The sequence below is a fragment of the Erythrolamprus reginae genome, chromosome 1 (genome assembly GCF_031021105.1).
Source record: "Erythrolamprus reginae isolate rEryReg1 chromosome 1, rEryReg1.hap1, whole genome shotgun sequence".
Taxonomy (NCBI): domain Eukaryota; kingdom Metazoa; phylum Chordata; class Lepidosauria; order Squamata; family Dipsadidae; genus Erythrolamprus; species Erythrolamprus reginae.
The window spans coordinates 9205035-9219123 of record NC_091950.1 but is presented as its reverse complement, the minus strand read 5'-3'; the positions used below and the strand labels follow the sequence as shown (position 1 = coordinate 9219123).

At 47.0% G+C, this 14089-nt stretch overlaps 1 protein-coding gene across 1 annotated transcript in view; it reads left to right on the top strand.

The window, feature by feature from the left end:
* Positions 1 to 455: 455 nt before the first annotated feature.
* The window catches only part of ZBTB7A (zinc finger and BTB domain containing 7A), an 88477-nt gene continuing 74843 nt past the window's right edge, over positions 456 to 14089 (top strand). Inside the window, exon 1 of the mRNA XM_070744032.1 lies at positions 456 to 911. The gene's annotated coding sequence lies outside the window, so the exon portion shown is untranslated. The remainder of the gene's footprint in view (positions 912 to 14089) is intronic.

Sequence of the window (14089 nt, the reverse complement as noted above, 5' to 3'; positions counted from 1 at the left end):
ACCCTTCCCCATCATCCCCTCCCGCGCGTCCTTTCCTCCCCGCGCGCTCCGTGGCGCCGCGCGTGTGCCCAAAACGCGCGTGCAAAAAAAGCCCGCGGCCGGCCGTGCAAAAAAGAGGAGAAGCGTCTCTCTCTCGGGCACAGCCTGCCCGGCCTGTCAGGCTTGAGATAACCCGGCCTCGCCTCGCCTCCTTTGGGGAAGGGCAGGGCAGGGTCCCCTCCGATCGCAGGGGAGGCGAGGCGGGGCCGGGGCCGACAAGAGAAGTCCAGCGAGCCCCCTGGCCAGGCGGCGCGCGTATTTGTGTGTGTGCGCCCTTGGCACCCAACGGCGGAGACGTGGCAGCAAGCGGCCGGCTTTGCAAAGAAAAAAAGGGGGGGGAAATCCGGGGACCCCCCGAGGGTGTTTTTTTTTTTAATCCTTGCGGGGGCGGGTGGGGGGGGTCTCCCCCTTTTTTTGGAGGGGGGGATCTCTCTCCTTTTGCATGGGATCCATGCCCACCCGCCCCCCTCTTCCCTCTGCAAAAAAAACCCGGCAGGAATTTTCCCCCCTCTCCTCCTTTTAATTTTTTTGTAATTTTTTTGCCCCCCCCCCCTGCGAGCGCTCGGCGTCGGCTGCACCTTTAAGAGAAGGGAGGGACCCCTGGTTCTTTCTCTTTTTTTTTTTTCCGCCCGGAGAGCAAACCAGGAAGGGAGTTCACGGCATCATACGGGGCTTTGCATCTACTGTTGGAGGCAGGCAGGCGAGCGGAGGCAACGAGCCAGCCCAGCCAGCCGGGGAGAGAGCGAGCGAGAGCGGGAGGCCGGACGCGCCTGGGGCTGCCCGCCGCCGCTGCCCGTCCACCCCCTTCCCCTCCTCTCCCCCCTCCCCGCCCGCGACGCCCGACAGAGAGAGACCCCCGCGGACCACGAAGGGTAAGGAGGCCACGAAGCGAGCAAGCCCGGCTGGGGGATTGACGGGTGGGTGGGAAATTTCCACTGGGGGGGGAGGGAGGACTTTTTGGGGAGGGGGGTCTTGAATGCTGATTGGTTGGAAAGAAGAAGGGGGGGCTTTGCACCCCCAAAGTCCTTGCGGGGCGACTTTGGGGGGCGCAGCGATCTCAACTTTTCCTTGCTGTCGTTCCGGATCAACCTGCGTGGGGGGAGGAGGGAGGGAAGGGGGCGAGGAGCGCGCGGGGGGAGGCTTTCGATACGGGGAGGGGACTTTGCAAAGGAGGGGGAGGAAGAAGCGGGCGGGGGATTTAGCCCGAATGTCCCTAAGTGGCCCCAGGCGGGGTGCATATTTTGAGGGGGGGTTGGATCGAGGCGTGGGGTGGGGGGGCGCCAAGGGGAAGGAGTAGGCGAGGAGTGGGGGGGTTGCATGGGAGGGTTGGATCGAGGCATGGGGGGGTCAAAGGGAGAAGGAGCAGGGGAAACCGAGGAGGGGGGGTTGCATGGGGAGGGGGGTTGGGGGGGGCAAAGTAGGAAGGAGCAGGGGGGGAAACTGGCGGTGGGGGGCGGGCTTGCATTTGGAAGGGAAAGCGAGCGGCTTGCAAACGATCATGATTATTAATTAAAAAGGGAAAGTGATCGATGCAAGGGGGGAGGGAGAGCGCGCGGGGAGGGGGGAGATCCGGGGGGTTTGGCTTGTCCCGGGTTGCCCCCTTCTTTGGGCGAGCGCGGGGGAGGCGGCCAAGGGAAGGGAAGCGGGGCAGAACTTTCCGCCCCCTCCTCGCTTGGCCTTGCTCGCTCTCGCTCTCTCTTTTTTTTTTGCCTTGGCCGACCCCCCTTGCAAAGTATACCGCGCTTGCGTGCCTACGTTGTTACTGGCTGCGGGGGGGGGCAGGATATGTAGGGGTTTTTTTAAGGGAGGGGGCTTGCAAAGCCCTGGAGGGGAGAGAGAGCAGGAGAGGAGAGAGCGAGAGAGGGGAGAGGGCTGCTTGGGAGTTGTAGTCTCCACGGCCCTTTCGGCCTGCAGGTGCAAAGCGGGCCGGCGACTACGGCTCCCGACCTGCCCCGCGAACGGGGAGGCCTGCCGCGGGAGGCGTGTTGACAAGCGCTGCCGGCGGCCAATGGCGAGCGCGCCTGCATCTTTTTCCCCCCTCTCTCTCTCCCCTTCCTCTCCGGCCAATGGCGGCCGTGGAGAAGGGGGCAGGAGGAGGGAGATGAGGAAGGGAAGGCGCCGGAGCGGGACCCACGTCAACCCCTTCCCCCGGGGGGAAGAGGTGGGGTCCCCGGACGCGCCGGCTAGGCGAGGCCGGGGATGTGAGGCCTAGCTCGAAGCCCAAGCGGGGGCCCCGGACTTAATTTTAGGTGCCTCCCAAGGGCAGGGGAGGCCGGCTGGGTCGTCCTCCAGTTAGGGTGGATGGAGATGAAAGACAAATAGTGGAAAATTCCTGAGGGATAATACAGTCACCCAAAATTTGGGTCCAAACTTTTTTAGGGGTGCAAAAGCAAAGGGGGTGAGGCGCCTGTGGAGGGTGGGATTTGCCAGGCTCATGGAGGACCCCGTTTGGTCCCCCAGAAACCTGCCTTGGCTCTTCCCCCTTGGCTGCCCTCCCTGGCTGGACGAGGCTTAGCCTCCTTCAAATGACGCAGGTTGTAGGCACCTGCAGGACAGGTAAGCAACCAGGTGGCCAACCAGGAAGTGCCCGGCTTGGAGTCCTTGCAGGCTTCGGGCCTTCCTTCCCAGCCCTTGAAAGAAGAGGTATATAAATATTATTATATCTTTGTACACCACCAATACCTACTTCACAAAACATAACAACATAGAAAACTGACAGCAGAAAAAGACCTCATGATCCATCTAGTCTGCCCTTATACTATTTCCCGTATTTTACCTTAGGAGGGATATATATTTATCCCAGGCATATTTAAATGTGGATTTACCAACCATGTCTGCTGGAAGTTTGTTCCAAGCATCTACTACTCTAAAATAATATTTTCTCACGTTGCTTCTGATCTTTCCCCCAAATAAACTCAGGCTGTGCCCACTTGTTCTTGGGTTCACTTTCCTGTTAAAAACACTTCCCTCCTGAACCTTATTTAACCCTTTAACAAATTTAAATGTTTCGATCATGTCCCCCCTTTCCCTTCTGTCCTCCAGACTATACAGATTGAGTTCGTTAAGTTTTTCCTGAGAGGTTTTATGCTTAAGACCTTCCAACATTTTTGTAACCCGTCTTTGGACCTGTTCAGTTTGATCAATATCTTTTTGTAGGTGAGGTCTCCAGAACTGAACACAGTGTACCAAATGTGTTTATAAACAAACAAATAAATTACCTCCACTGCCAGCCTCGTCACGACACTTCTGCAGTGTGGGACGAAGCCCTGATTCGGTGGGTTGAGACTGGCGCCAGGGGTTTTGTAGTCCATATGACAAGCCCGTTCTGCCCTGATCTCCCGTGGGTTTGTGTGTGTGTTAAGCTACCAAGGTTTTACAGGTAGTCCTGGGCTTACGTCCATGACAGAGCTTCAAATTTGCCGTGGCTAAGCGAGGCAGCTGCGAGTTTTGGTTTCTCGTTGATGACCTTGCGACGGACTGAATCCATTGCGGATGTTCAGTTAGCAACATGGTTGGAAAGTGGATCCGGCGTCGACTTTGCTTTTCAAGAGGTCACACAAGCAACCATCATAAAGATGCGTCGGTTACCAAGCATGGCTGAATTGTGATCGCGAAACCAGGGTGCCACAATGGTCCTAAGTTGTGAAAAGCTTAGGACCATTGCAAAAATGACATGACCATTGTGAAAATGTCATGTCATTTTTTTCCCCAGGCCTGTTTGAAAGGTCACTAAACTGCAGGGTGTTGTTAAACGAATGACGCTACTTTTTATCTGCATTTCCCTGGTTGGCACCTGCAAAAAAACGCAGCCGAGATGCCAAAACAAAGTTCTTCCCAAACTAGTGGTTTTCCAACTTGCAGGAGAGAAACAGGTTTATTTTGGACCGAAGAAGTAATTTTAAGTGCTAATAATAATAATAATAATAATAATAATAATAATAATAATAATAATAATAGTAATAGTAATAATAATAATCCATCTTCTTGGGAAGCTTGGATAACTTTATTTTTCTTTTGGGATCTCCGCCGAGTAGCAGGTTTTAGACGTGGGGAGCAGAGACGTTATGGATGGGATTTGAATTCGGACCTCAGATCCGGGCTCCTCTTTGCCATTTTCCAACCAAGGGTGATGGCTAGGGGGAAGAGTTTGGAGAGGCAGAAAGGGAAGTTAATTTGCAGGAGGAAAAGGGAAAGTATTGTTTAAAGATGAAGCTGTTTTATGGCAGAGTGGACTCTGATCTGTGAACTTTTATCAGGTGTGGAGAGCATATGTAGAGAGTACACTGCTGAGGGAGGCTACAACAAGAGCAGTTGTGGGATGTGAAAGACAAAAGAGGGAGGGGTGGGAACAGGCCTGTGGCAAAATTGCTTAAAAGACGGCGAGGGTTTATAAACAAATCCAGGTTTTTCCAGCAGAAACTACAGAAGGCCCTTGACTTAAGACTGCAATGGAGTCCAGAAATTTATGCCGCTAAGCAAGACGGTTTATTTATTTATTTACTTATTAGATTTGTATGCCGCCCCTCTCCGTAGACTTAGGGCGGCTCACAACACAATAAAAACAGTTTCTGACGAATCTAATAATTTACAATTTAAAATTTAAAATAGTTAAAAAAAACCATTTTTAAGCAGACATACCTACAAACATACCATACATAAATTATATAGACCCGGGGGAGATATCTAAGTAGTTCCCTCATGCCTGACGACAAAGGTGGGTTTTAAGGAGTTTGCGAAAGACAAGGAGGGTAGGGGCAGTTCTAATCTCTGGGGGGAGCTGGTTCCAGAGAGTCGGGGCCACCACAGAGAAGGCTCTTCTCCTGGGGCCCGCCAACCGACATTGTTTAGTTGACGGGACCCGGAGAAGGCCCACTCTGTGGGACCTAATCGGTTGTGAGTTCTGCCCCCGTTTCCCGACCTTGTTTGTCGCAGTTGTGAAGGTGAATCAGTGTGATTGTTACTGTTGGTCACACGGTTGTGAATCTGGCTTCCCCATCGATTTTGCTTGTCAGAAGGTTGCAAATCACGTGACCCACCCGGGACATTGCAATCGTCATAAATGTGAGTCCGATGCCCATGGGGATGCTGCAACTATCCTAAGTGGGGGAAACATAAGTCATTTTTTTCCACTGCCTGTTGGAACTTTGACCAGTCACTAAAATGAATGGTTGTAAGTCGAGGACTTCCTGGATTCAAAGAAGGCTGCGCAACCCGAAACCTCGATCCCTCTCTACTCCCTGAGAAAGGACATTGAATTGAATCAATTTTGGCCCTGCTGCCTCCTGCTGCCTCTGTTTTTTTATGGTGCTTTTTTTCCTCAAAGGCTCTTTTGTAAGGTCCACTGAGGGGAAAGGAAAGCACAACTTCAAGAATTCCTTATTGCAAAGGTGGGCGATGAATTTTCCCCAGGTGACCAAGAAACTGGAACTCAATAAGGTTGTGAAGATACATTAGGCACCCCCCCCCACCTGCACATAATATATAAATTGAGGGAGAAAAAAATTACTTGCCTTTAAAGTAGAAGCAGTACACGATTTACATTTGATTTCTAATTTCTGATTGATCTCAGGATAGCCAAAAGGTCAGGATCTATCTATCTATCTATCTATCTATCTATCTATCTATCTATCTATCTATCTATCTATCTATCTATCTATCTTTCTATCTAATCTATCTATCTACCTACCTACCTATCTTATCTATCCATCCATCCATCTGTATATCTATTATCTCTCTATATTATCTACATACATACATACATACATACATGGTTGATTTTCTGTCGTAATCACCCTGGTATTCCCAAATATAGGGGGAAGCAACTCTGCCTTCCTTTTGCCTCTTGGCCCCACAAAGGGTCCATTCCAAGGCAGATACATTTTTTATAGTCGACAATTATAATTTTGCATGGTTACATATTTTTACTGATAAGTGAAAAGGAAGGGAGCCTAGTATAGATCTATTTTGACCTTGTTATGGTCTCATCAGCCAGACATACCCTTTACTGGGATACAGAGGCGAGCCTGTAACATAGAGGTTAATATCCTGCCTTGCATGCAGCACCCTTACAGGTTCAAATCCCAGTAAGGCTATGACTGGCTGATGAGACCATAACAAGGTCGAAATAGATCTACACTAGGCTCCCTTTTCACTTATCAGCAAAAATATATAGCTATATGTGTGTGTGTAATTTTTGCTGATAATGAAAATGAAGGGAGACTGTGTATATGTGTGTGTATGTACACACATACACACTTTTAATACTCTGACGAAGTTAGTAGATGACTAACAATGTATGCAGATGGCTGGTAAGGCCTATATGGGCATGAAATATTCTGCCATAAATTGGGCAGTAATATGGGCACCATTGTCACAGCTGAATTCTGCGTCTACCTTAGTGACTAAGTAGCCCTCTTTAGAATCATACTCATAGGAAGGGGAAGGGGCTAGAAAAGGTACACATTGTGTGTGTGTGTATACACACAGAACACACATTTTGGAGAGGTCCAATGGATACAGGGAAGCAAGGATGCTGGTGTTATTTGTGGAGAAGTTCAGAAGAACATCTGGGCCCGTCTGTTTCACACCATTCGGGGGCTTGCCTGGATGTCATAATGGTTTGAAATGACTGTGAAGTGGCTTGAAATGATGGTTTTCATCTGGGGTTTTCATCGGGGGATTTCCAAAGCTCGGATGGAGACACCAAATCTGGGGCTTTTCAGCTCGGAAGAATAACGGCCGTGCAACTATCTTCCTTGCCCTAAAATAAAGAATCACCTTCTGAAAAGCAGGACGAGCTGAGAACTGGTTTAAGTGCATTGACAGTGCATTGGTTTGGTTTGAACTTGGCCTGTTTAAGGAGCCCAGCATTTTCAGGATGGGGGTTTTATTCAGCAAGCCACGATTAAGCTAAGTTACGGGTTTGGGCCCTCTGTGAGCTGGGTTTCTGATTGGTCCATGCCGTCAGCAGAATTCACAGGAAATCCTCGCCTTCACAACCACAATTGTGTCCAAGATCTCCATTTCTAACCTGTTTTAACTGAGTTTTTGTCGCATTTTCTTGCCACGGTTGTTAAGTGAATCGTATAAGTTAGCAACTCGGTGGTTAAGTGAGGGGTCATGTAACCCCAGGACGCTGCAACCATCAGAAATATGAGCCAGTTGACAAGCGTCTGAATTTTGATCCGGTCGTAAGTGTGAAAAACAGTTGTAAGTCACTTTTTTTTAGCGCAGTTGTCACAAAATGAATGGTTCTAAGCTGAGGGCTACCTGTATTGTATCTTAGCTTGAATGGCTGGTTGGAATTCTTTTTCCGATCCTTGTTGGAATTGGGAATTTTTTAATTTTGGCTTGTAATCAATCCAGAATTGATTTAATACAAGAATCAGTGTGAAATAAAAGTGAATTTGAAGTAAGAGGAGGATGGAGTGGAACTGATTGGGAGTGTGTGGCCTTTTCTTTCCTCTCCTTTCCCCTTTCTTTCTTTCTTTCTCTTTCTCTTTTTTCTCTCTCATTTTTTTCTCCTTCCCTTCCCTTTTCTTCTTTCCCCCTTTCTTTCTTTCTCTCTCTCCTCTCTCATTTTTTCTCTCTTTTTATCCCTTCTTTCTCTTCTTCCCTTTCCCTTTCCCTTTCCTTTTCTCTTTCATTTTCTCTCTCTTTTTCCTTTCTCTCCTTGCCTCTTCTTGCCTTTCCTTTCCCCTTCCCCTTCTCTTTCTCTCTCTCCTCTCTCACTATTCTCTCTTTTCTTACTTGCCCTCTCTTTTTCTCCTTTCTCTCTCTCCTTCCCTTTTCTTCCATTCCCTTTCCCCTTTTTTTCTCTTTCTCTCTTTTACTTTTTTCTCCACTCCCTCTCTCTCTCTCTACCCTTCTCTCTCTTTTCTCTCTATCTCTTTTCTTTTACTCTCTTCTCTGTCTCTCTCCTTTCTTTTACTTTCTCTTTTTTTCTCTTTCTCTCTTTTGCACTACAAGCACTTAGGAGAAGGAGGAGAAGAAACTTGAAGAAACAGTGGGTCCAGCAATTGGAGAAGTTAGTGTCGTGGGTGGGGTTGGAAAAGATTGAAGGGGGTTTTACAGTCTTGCGTCTCTTGCATCAAACCTTGATGCTTGAGTCAAACACTTGTTTTCTCCCCTTTGAAATATTGGCGAGCAGAGGGAGTCCTCGGACATACGACCGCAATTGACCCCAAAGTTTCTCTCCCTAAGTGAGACACTTGGGAAGTTGAGTTTCGCCCCGTTTTTAACAACCTTTCCTGCCACCGTTGTTAAGTGAATCCCTGCAGTTTTTAAAGTTAGTAACGCGGTTGTTGAGTCACTTGCCAAGCTGAATTTTGATCCCTTGAGGTTGCAACAGTCGTAAGTCTGAAAAATGCTTTTTTTTAGTGCCACTGTGTTTCTGAATGGTCATTCAACAACCCGTCATAAGTTGAGGACTGCTACCACCAGTGGTAAAGGTCTCTTGGGCTTTCTAAGGGCCATGTTGGATCTTCCTTCCTTCCTTCCTTTCCTTCCTTTCCTTCCTTTCCTTTCTTTCCGTTCTGTCGGGCTCTCTGGTAGAATCCTCCCAAAAATTCACAGGTACAAATTTCACACACACACGTTTGAAAATGCAAAACAATGTTCTTTATAATGAAAATTCGCTTAAACCAAGCTCTCTTTTGGTACAGCAAAGAGCACTGGTCTCCAAACAAACTGGTAATTTGTACAAGTCCCTTATCAGTTCTGTGATACTTAGCTTGCAGCTGTGAGGCAATTCACAGTCCTTCTTCTACAAAGTGAAACACACTTTGCCCTGGTTTAGTTTCAAAGCGGGGAAAAATCAGCACACAAAGGTCAAAGTCAGCAAAGCAGGCACGAAACACAACAATCAGATAATCCTCCACAATGGCCAAACCCACAGGCTGCTATTTATAGCAGCCTCACTAATGACCACAGCCCCACCCAACCACAGGTGGCCTCATTTTCTTTGATAATAATCTCTCAGTTGTTGCTGCCTATGCATGCTCTCCTCATCATTAACTCTTGTTCTGAATCCAAGGAGGAGAGAGATAATTGATCTCCTTCTGAGCTGTCTGCCACACTCTCCTCCTCCCTGTCACTCATGTCTTCTTGGTCAGAGGAGCCTTCATCAGCAGATTCCACCGGGAGCAAAACAGGCCTGCAGCATGTGGATGTCTCCCCCACATCCACAGTCCTTGGGGCAGGAGCTGGGCCAGAGCTAACCACAACACTTCCTTCCTTCCTTCCTTCCTTCCTTCCTTCCTTCCTTTCTTTCTTCCTTCCTTCCTTTCTTTGATTTATTTGTCACCCCTCTCTGAGCAATTTATCCTACTAGGTTAGCTTTACACCCTACAAAAGAGCAAGAAAATGATTTACCTGTCTGTCGGGAAGCTTAAATGCCCCCCATCCATCTATCTAGGTTCTTAAACCCTCTGAGATCTTGACGTTGATGACATGCTAAGTCAGAGGTCCCCAAACTTGGCAACTTTAAGACTTTGTGGACTTCAACACCCAGAATTCTCCAGCCAGCTATTCTGGCTAGAAAATTCCAGGGGTTGAAACCCACAAGTCTTTAAAGTTGCCAAGTTTGGGTACCTCTGTGCTAAGTAGTAGTTCGGTGTTTCTCAATGTCCAGATGCATGGACATCAACTCCCAGAATGCCCCAGCCAATTATACTAGCAGGAGAATTCTGGGAGTTGAAGTCCATACATCTGAAAGTTGCCAGGGGCTGAGAAACTCTGTAGTAGTGGCCTTTTAGGGAAAAAATAAAAATAAAGCCAACTCAATTCTCTGCCTGAATAAGGACTTTTAAATATTTATATACAATTAAACAATTGAAGTTTTAAAAATCCTGCAGCCATTTTTTCATCATAGTTGCTCTTTTCTGCACTTTTTGTGAAGCAATTCCCCCGTTGTATGATTGCAGCCAGTGCATTGTGAAGTTAGCCAGGAATGTTGGTTTGGGTCCTTCGGCAACAGGGAGGCTGTCTGAATGGGTTGTTACAGGTATATAAACCAGTATCGAGGGTTTTAAAAAATTTCTTCTCAAAGTCGAATTGCTGTTGGGCCCTTTCGACCACGTTCCAGAATTATTATTTATTTATTAGATTTGTATGCTGCCCCTCTCCGTAGACTAACCGGCAAATCATTGACATAATCCAGAAGTCTTCAAACTTGGTAACTTTAAGACTTTGTGGACTTCAACTCCCAGAATTCTCCAGCCAGTATAGCTGGCTGGAGAATCCTGGGAGTTGAAGTCCACAAAGTCTTAAAGTTGCTATGTTTGAAGACTTTTGTGCTTTTGTGTGTCTTCGGAGAGGGGGCGGCATACAAATCCAAATAATAAATAAATAAAATAAATAAGTGGTAGTGGCTTTTTTTTTAGGGGGGGCAAATAAAACCAACCTATAATTCTCTACCTGAATAAGCAAGTAAACACCTTAAACCTTTACGTACTCGGAGAGCAATTAAACTGAAAAAAACAGATATTTATTTATTTTTTGGGAGAGAGAGAGAGAGAGAGAGGAAAGGTGTGGTGCAAAGCCTTGGGAGGACTCAAGGTGAGCAACGTGGGGATCTTTGCCTCCTGTTTGTGCAAGGTGGAAGGGAGCCTCTTCTGGGAAGGGACAGGTGAGCCCAGGGAAGAGGAGGAGGAGGAGGAGGCGGTGGTGAGCAGGGCTGAATGTGCTCGGTCTTGTCTGCCTGGCGGGGCTTCGGTGGGAGGGGAGTTGGGTGGGGTCCTCTTTCCCATTAAGCCCTGGAGAGCTGGAGAGGTTGAGAAAGAAGGCACGGGTTGCCCACTCCATGGATTTCAGAGGGAGGGGAGAGACAGGGAAAGAGAAGGAAAGACACAGAGAGGGGGGGGGGGAGAGAGAGACAGAAAGACAGAGAAAGAAAGAGAGACCCAGAGAGAAAGAGGAGAGGAAGAGAGAAAGACAGAAGGAGAGGGAGAGAAAAAGAAGACAGAGAAAGAGAAGATAGAGAAAGAAAGTGGGAGAGAGAGACAGAAAGAGGGAGAGAGAAAGACATAGACACAGAAAGAAAAAGAGAAGGAAAAAGGGAGAGGAAACAGAAAGAAAGAAAGAGGGAGAGAGAGACAGAAAGGGAGAGAGAGAAAGACAAATATAGAGGGAGAGAGAGAGACACACAGACAGAAAGACAGAGGGAGAGAAAGAGAGAAAGGCAGAAAGGAGGAGAGAAAGATAAAGACAGAAAGACACAGAAAGAAAAAGAAAAAATGGAGGGAGAGAGAAAGACAGACACACAGAAAGAGAGAGAGAGAGAGAGAGAGAAGGAAAGAGAAAGAGGGGACAGAGAGAGAGAAAGAAAGACAAAGATAGAGGGAGAGAAGGAAAGAGAAAGGGAGGGAGAGAGGAAAAGGGGGGAGGTGAGAAAGAAGACAGAAAGAAAGAGAAAGACGGAGAGAAAGAGGGAGAAAAGGGGAGGGAGAGGGAGAAAGACAGAAAGAAAGAAAGGGGGAGAGAAAGACAAAGACAGAAAGATACATGGAAAGAGACAGAAAGAGAAAAAGAAAAATGGAGGGAGAGAGAAAAAGAGACAGGGAGAGAGAGAGAGAGACAGAGACAAAGATAGAAGGAGAGAGAAAGAGACGTAGGGAGAGAAAAAGAGACATAGAGAGAGAAAGAGACAAGGAGAGGGAAAGAAAGACAGAAAGAGACAGAGGAAGAGAGAGGAAGAGAGACGGAGATGGAGAGAGAAAGAGGAAGGGTGGGTGGGGAACATGCAAATTTGTACTGGAGCCCTCTCCCCACCCTGCTTTTCCTTGGCATGCAAGCTGGGAGTGGAGGAGTCAGCTCAAAGAGTGATTGTTAAGAGCTCCCCCCTCCCCAACCCCACCCTTCCATTTTCCTTCGGCATGGCGGAGGCCTCCTAAGGCCACCAGAACCAGAATCTTCCTCCTGAGATTCTGCTACAGGGGTGGGGTGGGGGTGGTGTTCTCCTTCCAAAACCTCCTTTAAAAAGCAAAAAGAAAACTTCCAGCGTTGGAGCATTCACAACTTCTAGTAGCAAGCTGTTCCACTGGTTTAATTGTCCTCACCGTCAGTAAATTTTCCTCCTTGGTTCCAGGTTGCTTCTCAACTTCTGGTGGCAAGCTGTTACACTGGTTTAATTGTCCTCGCCATCAGGAAATTCCTCCTTTTAAGTTCTAGGTTGCTTCTCTTCTTGATCCGTTTCCATCCAACTGCTTCTTCTTCAAGAACTTTGGAGAATAGATTGATGCTCTCTTCTTTGTGGTGACCCCTTAATAGAATAATAGTGTTGGAAGGGATCTTGGAGGTCTTCAAGTCCAACCCCCTCTGCTTAGGCAGGAAACCCTACACCACTTCAGTCAGATGGCTATCCAACGTCTTCTTAAAAGATGTTCTTAAAAGAAGCATAGCCCATAAAATCATCTGCTACAACATCCTTCCTGTTAACGATTACTTCAGCTTCAACCACAACAACACACGAGCACACAACAGGTACAAACTTAAAGTAAAGCGCTCTAAACTCGACTGCAGGAATTACGACTTTAGTAACCAAGTAGTTGATGCCTGGAACTCATTACCTGACTCTGTAGTATCCTCACCTAACCCCCAAAACCCTTAGCCCTAGACTATCCACTGTTGACCTCTCCCGATTCCTAAGAGGTCAATAAAGGTCAACTAGTGTGCCTTCCGTCCCCTGTCCTAATGTCTCTCTCTTACTACGTAGTATCATGTATATAGACATTGTTATATCTTTGTATAGCACCAACGCGTACTTGACAAAACAAACAAATAAAAATAAATAAATAAATGAAAGCTTTCAGTATTGGAGCATTCACAACTTCTGGAGGCATGCTGTTCCAGTGGTTAATTGTTCTTACTCTCAGAAAAATTCTCCTTAGTTCTAAATTGCTTCTCTCCTTGTTTAGTTTCCACCCATTGCTTCTTGTTTTACCCTCAGGGGGCTTTGGAGAATAAGTTGACTCCCCCTTCTTTGTGGCAACCCCTGAGATATTGGAAGACTGCTATCCTGTCTCCCCTGGTCCTTAGAAACATAGAAGACTGACGGCAGAAAAAGACCTCATGATCCATCTAGTCTGCCCTTATACTATTTTTTGTACTTTATCTTAGGATGGATATATGTTTATCCCACGCATGTTTACATTCAGTTATTGTGGATTTACCAACCACGTCTGCTGGAAGTTTGTTCCAAGGATCTACTACTCTTTTAGTAAAGTAATATTTTCTCACGTTGCTTTTGATATTTCCCCCAACTAACTTCAGATTGTGTCCCCTTGTTCTTGTGTTCACTTTCCTATTAAAAACACTTCCCTCCTGGACCCTATTTAACCCTTTAACATATTTAAATGTTTCAATCATTTCCCCCCTTTCCCTTCTGTCCTCCAGACTATACAGATTGAGTTCATTAAGTCTTTCCTGATACGTTTTATGCTTAAGACCTTCCACCATTCTTGCAGCCCGTCTTTGGACCCGTTCAATTTTGTCAATATCTTTTTGTAGGTGAGGTCTCCAGAACTGAACACAGTATTCCAAATGGGGTCTCACCAGCGCTCTTATGTAGCGGGATCATAATCTCCCTCTTCCTGCTTTTTATACCTCTAGCTATGCAGCCAAGCATTCTACTTGCTTTTCCTACCGCCCGTCCTTTTCATTCAACTAGCCTTGCCCAGTTCCTGCAACCGTTCTTCATATGAACTTTAGCAGTGTTTAGCACTGGTCAGGAGGCTAAAATAGATAGAGGAGTTAATGGAATAGGGTAGGTGTAGATCAATGGAAAGAAGGATTGGGGGTGACGTCATAGCAGTCTTTCCAAAATTTCAGTGATTGCCCCAAAGAAGAGGGAGTCAAGCAATTCTCCAAACCAAGAAACAATGGGTGGAAACTAATCAAGGAGAGGAGCAACCTAGAACTAAGAAGAGACTTGCTGAGAGTGAGGACAATGAACCAGTGGAACAACTTGCCACCAGAGGTTATGGACGCTTCATGACTGGAAGTTTTTAAGAAGAGATTGGGAGAATCACATGTCTGAAATGAGATGGGGTCT